The following is a 13,311-nucleotide window of genomic DNA, read 5'->3' as shown; positions in this document are numbered from 1 at the left end:
AGAACAAACAGAACAGTAAACCAGCACTATGCATTCACGTGAACAGTAATTCAAAAGAAATAACAAAAAGAAAATTGCTTTCTCACGGCCGCGCTTCTTCGGCGCTAGTAAGAGCCACAACGGCTAACAAGTACACTGGAAATTTGAAACCAGTATCCAGTTTATATTGTCAGCAAAAAATGAAGAAAGAAAAATTCTTTCTTTCACATTTTTCTGTTACTAACAGAGAACAAATTTGAACATGATGATGCAGTTATCATAGCATGAAATAATACATCAAGTAAAAAATATTTGTTTCATATATTTGCTACTTTAATTGTGCATTCTCACATGCATGATCGAACAAAAATTCCTTTTGTTTCTTAACATTAATCTTCCAACATCGGATACCCTATAAAATGGTTACTTCGGTATTAACACGTGAACAAGAAGCAAAAAACCACTTCTTTTTCTCCTATAGTAAGATCAGCCGATAAAACATGTACTACAGATGACCAAAATTTCTATTGGGCCAAACACAATTGAGGCAACGACTAGAATTTTTCTATCTCCTGAAATGTACATTGACAACAGTTGGCTGCATATTTGTCTGCTGAATCGACAGTGCAAGCGGGAAAAATGGGTGAAACAAGGAAGAGATTCTTTTTCCTCGGCTGTCGGAAGCACCAGAATCTGACCCTGCAGAAAAGGGAGATATATGCACGTGAAGTTACTCAAGAAATGCTACTAAAACAAAGTAAGACTTAGAAAAGCAAATGTACAAATAATTTCCCTCCAGTGTCCCAAAAGTGATGATATATTTTCCAATTATCAAGTCAGGTCAGGATGCAAGCGGGGCGCGTGCGGTGGATTACGTAATGAGAAAAGTCTGAAATAAACCTTGAATTTGTACCCGAAGTCTGAATCGAACCCTTACCTCGAAATCCTTTAAATTAGCACCCTATTTTTATCAATCCCAGCCGATGTTCACCCCAGACCTGTTTGTCGCACCAGGTTACGGGCGATCCCAGTTCCCAACCGGGATTACTCACTTCTCTCCCTGATCATTTGGGCCCACATGCCATCTCTGTCTTATTCCTCGCTCTCTCTTTCACTTTTTCCCGCACTCACCCTGTCGCCGGCTTCATTGGCAGCAGCCGAAGCCCGATGGACAGTACAATGTCCAGCAGCTGCTGAAGCTCGACACCAACCAGCTCATCAAGCATTTCGAATCCACACGTCCATTGCCCTCGAAGATGACAACACCCGCTTCGTCAACGCGCCTCGGAACCGCACGTCCATCGCCCGGGAGCGTACTTCTCTGCTCTACACAGCAGCGTCCTGTTGCCGTCGTTCTTGGAGACCTCACTCCGCAGTCAGATCCGGCGCCCAGACACGGACGAACTCGCACGCAGCCGCATCTGCTGGGGTGCCGCGGGATTCCCACCCAGTCGCATCCCATGGGAGAATTAGCCGGACTTATTTGTGGGGCAGGCTAACGGCCTAGCAGAAAGGCCCGCCCCAGTTGCACCCTTAAAGTCAGGTGAGATTTCTTACGTTTTGGCTTGCTCTGATGTGGTCATGTTGCCTTCATGATTACATCACTACGGTGTGGGAGCTCATGACCGTTCATTGGTCAGGTTAGACCCTGTACAATGCAAGGTGCTTATAGTAAAATAAACAGTCTAAGCAGCATGAGGCGGGTCTAAGAAAAAAAAGCAAGGAGGGTCCAAGGAAACCAAATTTGTTCCAACATTTAGCACCGATTGGGGACCCACCGCTCAGATTTTTTTCTGTACAGGAACCCACCGCTCAGATTTTTTTATTCTACCCTGTACGTTTCCCCATTGAACTTCCCTCCACCAATTCAAAAACTGGCGGCAGCAGATGGGAGGTGGGGGTGCTACCGCTAGCCTCCCTGACAGCGAGGGACAAGCACTGTGATCCACACGTGGGCCTCATCAAAGGGGAGGACCGGGGCGCTGCTCCTGCTGCTCCTATGGGGTTGAGATGAGGCTATCTTGCTTGAATTAACGAGATACGGGCATCTCGAACACCGTGCATCAAAATGCCCGTAAACGTCCAGCGCAGACTGGACACTTTGTGCCATCCAACGCCATGCATCAAATGTCCGTGGACCGGTCTGTACGCCCAAATTCTCACAAAACGGAAGCAAGCTGGGGAGGTTTGCGAGCACCCGGACAGCCGCAGGGCAGGCGTCTGACACCCATGGCCCACACAAAAAACCCACCCGAAGCCCCGCTTTTCTCACTCAGTCCCTCCCCTTTGTTTGTATCCGTGTAGTCTGAGACCCACGCCGCCACTGGACCACCCACTCCGCCGTTCAGGCCTTGCCGGACCTCTGCCGCTCTACCCGAGCGCCATCCCCAACTTTGCCTATGCCTCCCTTCCATCCCTGCTCCGGCTACCGCCGAGGTACCCTATGCCCTGCACATTGCCGTTCATGGCGGACACGGTGCCCATCAAGTGTTCGGCCGAATGCCATAGCCAAATTTATTGACATTTTTATTGTTTACTTTGAAGCAAAACACTATGCATTCGGCCGCAGAGTACTTCTACGCCAAGTTCATAGATACGTCCTCGTTAGATGAGAATGAATATAAGGATGAAACGACGATGATGTACGCGGTTATTGAAGATGCCCAACGTGCGGAGATAGATCAAGGGACATCAAGTGATGAATCGGAATAGGGCACGGGGGGCATATGATGCTGGTGGACGACTACTTTGTCCCCGACGCGCTATTTGAGCCCTATTTTCGTTGTCAATTCCAGATGAGCTGAACTGTGTTCGATCACCTCTACAACGGTGTCCGGGCCTATGATGACTACTTTATCTTGAAGAAGGATGCCGTTGGAAAGATTGGATTATCTGGTTACCGAAAGTGCATGGCTGCATTGAGGATGCTTGCCTATGGCATGGACGCAGATTCGTGGGACAAGTACCTCCGGATGTCCAAAAGCACATGCCTCGAGTGATGGTCAGATTTGCTACTATGGTGGTCAAGATGTTTGGACCGAAGTACATGGGAGAATGAACTGCCGAAGACACCGCACGACTCATGGGACTGTCAGAAGCAAGAAGGTGACCAGGTATGCTCGGATTTCCGGATTCCATGCACTGGCTATGGACAAATTGCCCATATGCTCTACAGAGGCAATGTCAAGGCCATTGTAAGAAGCCCACCATCATTCTTGAAGCACGTGCATCACAAGACCTCTAGATTTGGCACTCTTTATTTGGGATGCCTGGGTCTCACAATGACATCAACTTGTTGCAGCGGCCTCCATTGCTTGCAAGGTTGTGAGGGAGAAGCTCCTCCGTGCAACTATACCATCAATTGTCATGACTACAACACGGGCTATATTATTATCTTTGTGATGATAGATATCCTTCATGGGCGACTTTCGTCAAGACCATCTCTGATCCAAGGGGTGAGAAAGATCTCACTTTGCCCAAAAGACAAGGAGCTAGAAAGGATGTGGAGAGGACATTTGGAGTGCTCCAAGCCCGTTTTGCGGTTCTTCGAGGACCTGCAAAAGTATGGGATCCAAAGATGTTGTGGGAGGTGGTCATAGCGTGTGTGATCATGCACAACATGATTGCAGAGGATGAGTGCGACGAAGTTTGCCAGTCTAGAATTTGAGCAAATGAGTCTTGACCAATGTTGACTTCTCATGCGGATACAAGTTCAAATTGATATAGTTCCACACACCCTAGTTCTAGAATCTAGATGCTTGGTCACAGCAATGGATCAAGAGTTACCTGGTTTTATCTTAAATTTGACGACATTTGGTTGCCTCACTGATATAAATTTTATAGGATACTCTGTGCAATGCCTATGCCGATCAATTGCTGAAAACAGCTGCAAACAAGGAAACGAAAGTACACGATATATCAAATGAAGGGAAAATTACTATCATGCACTTGAGTATGACAAAATCGAGAAGATAAACAAAGTAATGGAATGTCATAAAAATGATTTAGAAAGTTCAAGTTGGACACATCTAAACCACTGCTGTCATTACTCCTCATCACGATGGAAACCCTCATATTGCATAGGTTAGCGTTGAGCTAAATTACTACTTTACTACAGCAATGAAAAAGCCATTAGTCGAAAACAAGTGTAGTGTTATACTATATCAATAAAACAACTCGCACATTGTATAGGAACAGGGATACTAAATTTCCAAGAAATATCTAGCCTACCCAGGCCTTCTGCGAAGTAGGAGGGGTTAAACTTACACCCCAACCCAACCTCATGCAGGGGCTAAGCTTGCATTTTAGCAACAGTGCTTAGCACCCACTACTCTCTCCTTAGCTGGAACCCACAAAAGAAATATTGCAGCCTGCTGACCCACCTTCCCGATTTGAATCGCCTGCCACTGCTTCTCTCAGCGCCGATCTCATCAAATTAAATAGAACTAAAAATTTAATGCCGCACCACTCTTTTCCTTCATGCCAACCGCACCTACTCTCACATTTCTCTTTCCTCAGATCACCAGCAACCACCCCTCTCAATGGCAATGTAGCTGCATCTTCACTCTCCCAACTAATATGCAAAATCATCACCAAGTTACCAACATGCAAACAGCCAATCATCTCCCAGGCCAACAGGACCTCTGACCATCAGTGCAGTGCATAGTATCTATTTGCAGTAATAATGTCATAACAAGTGAGAAAAAACATAGCGGCTCCATTTTCAAGTATAACCAATATGTGGAAGTCAGATGTTAATACTAACATTCTAAGTAGAAAAACATTTTATAAGATGCTGCTCTGCAGTACTCCCTCCATTTTTGTATACAAGGCCACTTAGTTTTTCGTGTCAAATGTTGACTTATAATTTTGGTCAACAAAATATGAACTAAATGTCATAAAAAATATATCATCAGAAAGTTCTTTGAAATGTGCATCCAATGAAATACTTTTTATGGCATATAACTCACTTTTTGTTGGTAAAATTAGTGGTCAAAGTTAAGACATAAAAGTATGAAATGGCCTTGTATAAGGGAATGAGGGGGTATTATTTTTTTGCGATAACTCTGCACATATAATCTCTGTTTTGTTGTTATTTATTCAAAGATGATAGAAGCTATACACATTACATGCCACAAATAGCAGGATATACAATGTCCTGCTCAGAGTTTTGAAGAATCATTGGTTCAATGAAAGACTTAAAGTAAGCCCAACGCAACAATATCAAATGCTTACACATTCCAGTTAATAATGTATTAACATGTGCTTCATGTTCAATTTTCTACAGAAGCCATATTGATTGCTTGACAAAAGCGAAAAAGAGGTTGGTGACTCGAGTAAAAGCACATGAACACTTGCAGGATATTATGGTATGACACTCAAGCCAGAAAACTAGCCAAACTGGAACTACTGTATAACATATATTCAAACAAGCTGTAGAACAAACCTTCTCATCATAACGAAAAATTGACAGATCAAAGTATGGTGAAGGACTTTGTGATTGGCAAGTGTAAGGCAATGACGCCATCATCTTTTTCACAAACTGCTAAACAGAAAACAAGTAGCAAACTAGCAATCATCAAAAGGTTCATCATTACATAACAAAAGAGGTAAATTGTTGACAAATCAGATGCCTTAAGAGTACACAAATGAGAAATATGTAGTAAGTATAGTTATTATCAAGAAATAAGCCATCAGCAACAAGTGACCGTTTCACACCTTTAGTTTTTTTCATCTGAAAGGTATGGGTTTCTAACATTTTTCACAAGCATACCACCTCATCTGGAACTTCATGTAAGTTGGTATATAAAACTGAAAAGGCATGACAACCACCAGAAAATAAGCTTAAAGCTAAAAAAAAGTTTGCTTTTTCTTAGTTGATTCACTGAAACCTGAAACAAATTGGAATTCTAGTACTACTAGAACTGACGCATGCTCAGGAAGCTAACCTGCAAGGATACAACTCATTTTAGCCCTACATTATTTGTAATTCTCCACATTATATCCAAGAAAATCTCTTTGTATTATGCAATTTATTCTGAACATAAATATCCAAGAAAACTGTTTTTTATATTGTATGTTATGTATGTTATATCCAAGAAAACCTCTTTTCCTAAAACAATTGTGGAAATTGTGCATGCTATTACAGTATTACTAGAATACGTTGAACCATTTCAGTACAGTCGACAATCAGTGCATCATCCTTGGAAATAAGGAGACCATTAGCGCCGCGACATGCACAAATCCTCACATCTTGTCGAGGCATTTAAATGGAACAGATCAATAGAATGGTTTACAAAAAATGCATCATATATTCATATGACTTGCGTTATCAACATTACCTGTGAGGGGCTGCTTGCTTTACTTTTAATGGTGCGGAGTTGATCAAGAGCATGAACACTATTGGGATTGGACGAGATAAATTTCTCATGCAAAGAATTTTGAGGATTTGCATGGAAATGATCATAATAATGTTCAAACAATGAATACAGCTCCTCCGAAGAATTCTGCTGACAAACTATGTATTATGTTCAAACACAAGGGAAAATATATCAAATCACTTGAACAGCATTTCTGATGATCATGGATACCTGATAGAGTGACACAATCTCGGTCGTCTCCATGTTGTACACAGCAAAGAATGCTAGGTTTTGATCAGTGCTTCGAGTAACCTAAAGAAATATATTAGAGCATCTGCAATTAGATGGTGACAAGATGCGAATAAAATACTGGTAAGATGTCAGGAGAAAATAGATTTACCCTTCCATTGACACTACCAAACTTGATAAATAGGTGATGGCGATCCAAAAACTGTACCTGTTCCACTATCATGTTATAAACACCTCTTGCAAAAATTCTTTAGCAGAAAACAATGTGTTCAGTGAACAACATAGTCCCTGTAAATACTTAGGTTACTGATAGCTAGCTAAAATGAACAACAAAAACTGTAAGTGAAGAATTTAATTTTTTTAATCTAACAGAAAAATGAAGGGATGAAGTAGGAGAAAAAAATCTCACTTAGAAGACTGCAGAGAAGGCATAAGACTTACAAAGTAAACCAGCCAAAACCAGGAACAGAAAGGAGACAAAACCTAGGCTAGCCAATACTTAAGAATAACGAGAAGAGAGAAGAAAGAAAGAACCAAGGCAAAAGAAAAACAGAGCAAAATCCTACTGCTATTGTGATTCATTTAAGCTAGTCTTGAAAGTATTTATAGGTACCTTCCATATGATAAGATCCACATAGTCTTGAAAGTGAAAATAAAATTTCTTCTTCAGGTGCTGGACCCTCTGCAAATAAAAATTACCATTTCAAACAAGTAGAGATAAAACATTTTTCCTTCACAACAAAAACCACACCGACCAAGAAAGAAGGGGGCGTAAGCAATTAAGCATAAGTTTGTTTTAAGAATTCAAAAGATGCAAGATTCACTGTAGACGATAATGACAGGGAGTGCAAATATTTTAGCAGTGAATGCAAAAAAATAGAGATGATTTTAAGCATCATAATTGACTTGAGGATTCAAAATATTGAGATCAACCTGGGAATAACCAAGCGAGTAAGAATGCAAAGCACAGATCAAGATCACATAGCAAATGAATGAATGGCGTGTAAGATAGCTAAGTATCTAACCAAAGCCTGATCAGGTTCCTCATTCCATGTCTTGCGGAAAATAAATGATAGCAACCGTTGCTTGATGCCAGGAAGAAAAGAACTCCCTTGTGCAGCCTGCAAGCATAAACTCAATTATCAGTTTCGTAGTTCACAAGTTCAATATCAGACGATTTCCAATTAGTCTTGTTCAAGGATTGCAGATTGCAGACATGAAGGTTTGCTCAAGCCTCCAAAGGCTATTTGCTGTATAGAAATGATGTGGGTAAAACAAAGACTATTTTCAGACAACAATTAGAAGAGATGAACGAAAGAATATCAAACAACGAGCGCACAAAGCTAATTTTTTGGGAAAGGTTGCTCTTCTTCTTCCCCCGCTCCTCCCCCCGTGTCGTCCCTGCGGGCGACCGGGGGCAAACCCTAGAGCGCCGCCAGCGTCCTCTCTCCTCCTCGCCTCCCTCCCCCGGCATAGGTGGTGGCGGGGAACTGGCTCCTCTTAGCTCAGGGTGCGGCTGGCGCGGAACAGCTTCTTGTGCGGGGGTGGTGGGCTGGCGCGGGGCCCTCTGGCCCGACGGCGGGCGCGCGGGTCGACGGCACGTGCAGCGTATGCTGGTGCGGTGGCGGGCTGCTGCTGGCCGTGGTGTGGCGGCCGCGAGTCTGCTCGGGCGGGTGCGTGCGACCCGTTCCCTGGCCAGGTCCGGCCGGATCTGGCTCGGGGCGGCTGGGGCGCGGCGCAGGCAGTGACCAGAGACCCAGACCCGGCTGAGTCTTTGGGGGGCGATGTGTTGCGTCCGTCTCAGGTGGGTGGGCGCGGGCAGGCCTCCGGCCAAAACTGGCCTCCTGGCTCAAGGTGGCGGCGCGGGGGTAGGCCGGCGTCCTTGGGTGGCGCGGGTTGGTGGTGCGTGTCGGCCGGATCTGGCATTTTCCGACGGGCAGCGCGGATTGGGGCACCTGCCAGGCATGGCTGTTGCTCCAGCTGTGGGCAGCAGCGGCGAGGCGGCTCGTCCCTCTTGTGGCAGCTTCGGCATCACAGCAGCTCGACAGGTCGGCTGCGGTGGCGGCTGGATTTCCGGCGTCGGCTCGTTTGTAGGCGGCCCGGTTGGACCTTCGTTCCATCTCCTTGGCATCCGGCCGCTATCTTCGTGATTGGTTGGCCCTCCCCAGCTGTGGTCCATCACTCGTCTCGCACCCGGCAGCAGGACCGAGCTCGTCTCGTGCCCGGCAGCAGGACTGACCTTGTCTCGCACCCAGCAGCAGGACCGAGCTCGTCTCGCGCCCAGCAACAGGACCATGCTCGTCTCGCGCCCGGTGCCGCAGGACGGGTCGATGGAGGCCAGTTTTGGCCGGCCCATTTTGTCTTGGCACTGGGGGCAGCCTAGTGGTGCGAAAGACGGGTCCTTTCCGCTCGTATCTTTGGTTGGGGTAGCGGCAGGTCTTGGGTGAGGTGGTGTCAAGGTCTTGGATGCCGGGGCGGCGGCCCTGGTGGTGGGTCCGCGGTGCTCATGGGCAGAGCCGCGGCTTGGTGTTGCCCGGTTGCCACGGCTGTGTGGGCGGCGTGGTAACCGGGCTGTGGCGTTCGGTGGCGGTGAGTGGTGGCCGGAGTGAAAACCTGTTCCAACTTCGGATGGACCGGCAGCAGCAAAGCTTGCTCCCTTCTTGAAGGCGTCGTTGCGGCTCTCATTGCCCGTCATGTTGCTCCAGAGGAAACTCTGATCCTCGGATCGGGCGGTGGCGGCGCTCCGGTGTCATCCCCTTCTTGAAGGCGCCGCCTTGGAGCCCACGGTTCGTCATATGCGGCTTCACTTCTTCGCGGTGGCGTGTTCACAGCTGTAGCCCCCGTCTGCTCTTGTAGTGCTAGGGATGTTGTTGATGCGCTCAGCGCCTATGTGTCCTGCCTTGGGGGTGTGTGCGTGTGTTGCGCGGCCGTGCGTTTACACGGTGTTGTTGATCGTTGCTTTATATATAAAGCGGGGTGAAAGTCTTTTTTTAAAGAATATCAAATAAAAAATTGAGAGTTCGATAGTAAACCAGAGATTTATAATGATATTGCCGGATAAACTACAATTGTATGTCTCACTAAACCATGTGGTATGTAGTACACATGTTCCAAAAGTGATCATATAACTGATAGGTAGATCGCAAACCGGAAGAAACAAATATGAGAAAATGAATGCAACCCATGTACAAACTGCAGACCCAGCAATCTTAAAAAATACAAACATTTGCATGTACCTGGCCATGTGAATAAAGAAATAGTTCGTCATCTTCCCGGCAAAATGCACCAATTCTCCGTACCTCAACAAGGCTGCCTGAATCTCGGATTTGTAGGACATGTATTGTCTGATATCGAAGAGAGACAATGCAAACCAGATCCTCATACAAGTAAGCACCAATACTATGAGCCAAATTGATAAAATCATTGCAGAAAGCTTTCTCGTCTAGTATTGCACCATCTTCTAGCCTAATAACACAAATACAGATGTGCTAATCCACCAAATGTAGGGAAGCATGGTTACAGAATATATTTTAGTTTAAAGCTGCATTCTTCCTAAATCGGGACAAATAGATAACTGTACCTTACAAGATAGAAAGTTATTTTCTCAATTGATGGTACCCCGTGAATTGCACCCTCAGTGACACTTGATTCATTACTTCGTGCAGTTGACGTTGCAAATAAGCCATATTGATGGCACTCCATGTAAAGGAAAAAGTCCTCACAAATGTACTCATTGCTGGATGCAAGTGAGATTGAGTAGAGCTGCTTAAAGAAACTGTCAAATCTCTCTGCATTGGCCGGAAGATCATGAGAATCACATTCTTCATGGCATGAAAACGTTAACCAGATGGGACGGTACACAATCAAATCTTGGTGGTTTCGACTAAAGGCCACAAGATACTTGCCATCATCGGTGAACTTGCGAAACGAATAGTCTGGGCAATCTATGCCGTATAGTGTAACTTGGAACCAAATTCTCATAGAATTGTCTGACAGTATTAACCTGTCAACAATGAAAAAGGGAAGGAGAAGAAAGACCAGTTAGATCTTCTTAAGTTGCAAAATAAAAAGGTTGCAGAAATTTGCTCCCATCACAAGTTCACAACCAAGACTCAATATGAAGAGCATGCTAGAACACCAAAGCATGTGAGTTCCAATAATTACAGGAAGACAACACACATTGGTCATCAACAATATACAGCAACAAGTGTGAATTATGTCTACCTAATAGAAAGATATGAGCCTACATTCTTGAACTTTAACTTTTGACAGTTACACTCCCCATCTTGGGTAACGAATATCTTTATCTAAAAGTAAGTATTGCCACAACATCAAGTGTGTAGATTTTGTGCATGTTTGATCTATCCTAGATTATGGACACATGCAATAACAAATTCATCCATATTACATGTATTTTTATTCTCAGTTCACACATTAGGCAATTGCTCACTTATCTGTTCATGCTTGATAGGTGTTCTGCACTACATAACAACTCTCCCAAAAAAATACTCTCAATTCAGCAGTCCAAGGATTTTGTTGCATTATTCCTCACACCCAGTTTCAAGCTTGACATTCTACACCATTGTTTTGTTTTCCGAACCATAAACTAGTTAACTAAATTACTTGACATAGATAATTGTCTAAGACTCTAAGTCATAGGGATAAGATAATCATGCATCGCCTCTGTTGTACAAATTATCCTAAACTTGTTAAGGTGATAGGTGGAAAGTTGTCAGTTCACTCGGAGCATTGCCTACTTCATTTGACCTCTTATTTTTTCGTGACATTTCACTACTTATGAGCTAATACTTATTCACAAAGCATGACATTGTCGCATTAATATTTTTCTATGTATCCCACTGTGTGGCATCAAAATGGCTTAATACCAGGGGTGTCATTAGCTCTAGACTCTAGATATCTCTGGCAAATATCTTAGCCACAGTTTCCATACTACAACACAGACAGGAGTACCATAGTCAATAGTAGAACCCCAAAAATGGGGCCTCACCCCACCCACAAACCCTCCAGAGGCCAAAGGCTAAGCACGTGTAGCAACGGCAACCACAGCGGCTTTGGCTAGGGTTTCTCGTGCCTCCCGCCGATGCCGCCGTCGGTCTACCTCGTCTCTTGTGGTCTTAGGGCAATGGAGGTGCGGTGGATCCCGGCCCTTGCTGGCGGGGGAGGGGTCCGTTTTCATGTTTTTTTCTGAGTTTTGTTTGGGTTTGTGTCCTGCTCAGAGAGGCGAGGCGGCGGCGGCTCTTTGAAGATGGAATAAGGTTCTCCCCACCTAGTCTCCGTCCCTGTGGTGTTTCTAGCATCGTTGGAGGTCGTGTGAAGGTTTGTCTCGAGCGGATCTCGCGGGATTCGGTCGGCGTTTGTCTTTGGTGGATTCAGGTGGATCATGTCTTCGTGTGTCTATAGGTTATCTTTCCGATCTACGTTTCTCTTCATCGGTGGTGGTTGTTGTTCTGGTGCGGTGGTCTTATGGGAACTTAGCACGACGACTTCCTGACTGTCTACTACAACAAGGTTTGCCCTGCTCCGATGAGGGAGGGGCGATGACGGCGGTGCCTCTTCGTCTCGCTCCAGTGCTTGTAGTCATCGCTAGATGGTCTACAGACCTGGATATACTTTTTACTTCTAGTGTTCTTTGTACTACCTTGACAGTTGATGAATAGATCAAAAGTTTTTCTCGTAAAAGAAGAAATCGGCAACCACAGCGACACCACCCTCTGCCCGCCCTAACGAAAGGAAAGCAGCCGCATTCGGCCGCCCTCCGCGTGCCCACAGTCGCAAGGGCACTACCCCTATCACCAATTCTGAGGGTTAGCGGGGCGGGAGGAAGGAGGAAGAAGCGTACGGTTGCGCCGGGGCGCGGAGAGAGAAACTGCCGGTCGAACACCCTTGAGGCAAGGTTGCCGCTGCGGAAGAAGCCCACCATCACTGCACCACCCGTGGCCGACGCCGGCGCGGAAGCATCGGAAGCGCACGCGCCGGAGAGAGTGGGGGTTAGGCGGCGGGGATTACTACTATTTGCCGCTGGTGTGGATGTGAGAGGGTGGGAACTGGGAAAGGGGATTTTTGCTTGTGGTGTGGGCATTTCCCTATGCTTGTGGTGTGGATGTGAGGTTGAGAGCTCTTATTTTAAGCGAGACTCCCCCCTCCCGCGAGCGGGGGGGGGGGAACCCTAGCCGCCGGCCCAGGGCCCTCCTTCCCCTTCTTCTCTCCTTGCCGCTGCCACAGCAAGCTGATGGCCAAAGCCCGGCCAGCATCGGCGGCGGCCGGACGTTTTCCTTCCCTTGCTCGGTTCTTGGTGGCGCGGGCCGTCGGAAGCGGCCGGCGGCGCGGCGTGGGCACGGGGCGTGGCGGCGTGGTGGCAGCAGCTGGCGGCAGAGGCGTGGGCTGCCGGCGGCCCTACGAAGGGGTTGTGGACGTTGGGGGCGGCGTGCGGGTCCTCCTCATGGTTGGGGTGGTTCGTATCTGACGCGAGGGCTCGCGGCTCTGCTTCCGGCGGTGGCTGGGCTTGGTCCCGGCGCCCGTGGAGGCGGGGTCTGGGCCTTCTCTGCCCGGCTCCCCTGGTGGTGGCGCCCTTGCGGTCCTCCGGTCAGGTCTGGCCAGACCTGGTCTGGACTTGACGCCAGCAGGGGGCGCGGGCTGTGTTCAGCAAGGGCGGGCTGCGGCAGCAAGAGCCTGCCGGCGGCGCGCGGGGACTGATGCGCTCGTT

The 13,311-nt window shown here is 46.6% G+C and overlaps 1 pseudogene; it reads right to left on the bottom strand.

Annotated features, from left to right (window-relative positions):
- Positions 1 to 269: 269 nt before the first annotated feature.
- On the bottom strand, positions 270 to 12,682 carry LOC119285527 (annotated as a pseudogene).
- Between the last annotated feature and the right edge of the window lie 629 nt (positions 12,683 to 13,311).

Source organism: Triticum dicoccoides, chromosome 4A, assembly GCF_002162155.2.
Source record: "Triticum dicoccoides isolate Atlit2015 ecotype Zavitan chromosome 4A, WEW_v2.0, whole genome shotgun sequence".
Taxonomy (NCBI): Eukaryota; Viridiplantae; Streptophyta; class Magnoliopsida; order Poales; family Poaceae; genus Triticum; species Triticum dicoccoides.
Note: the sequence above shows the minus strand (reverse complement) of the source record. Positions and strands in the feature narration are given on the sequence as shown.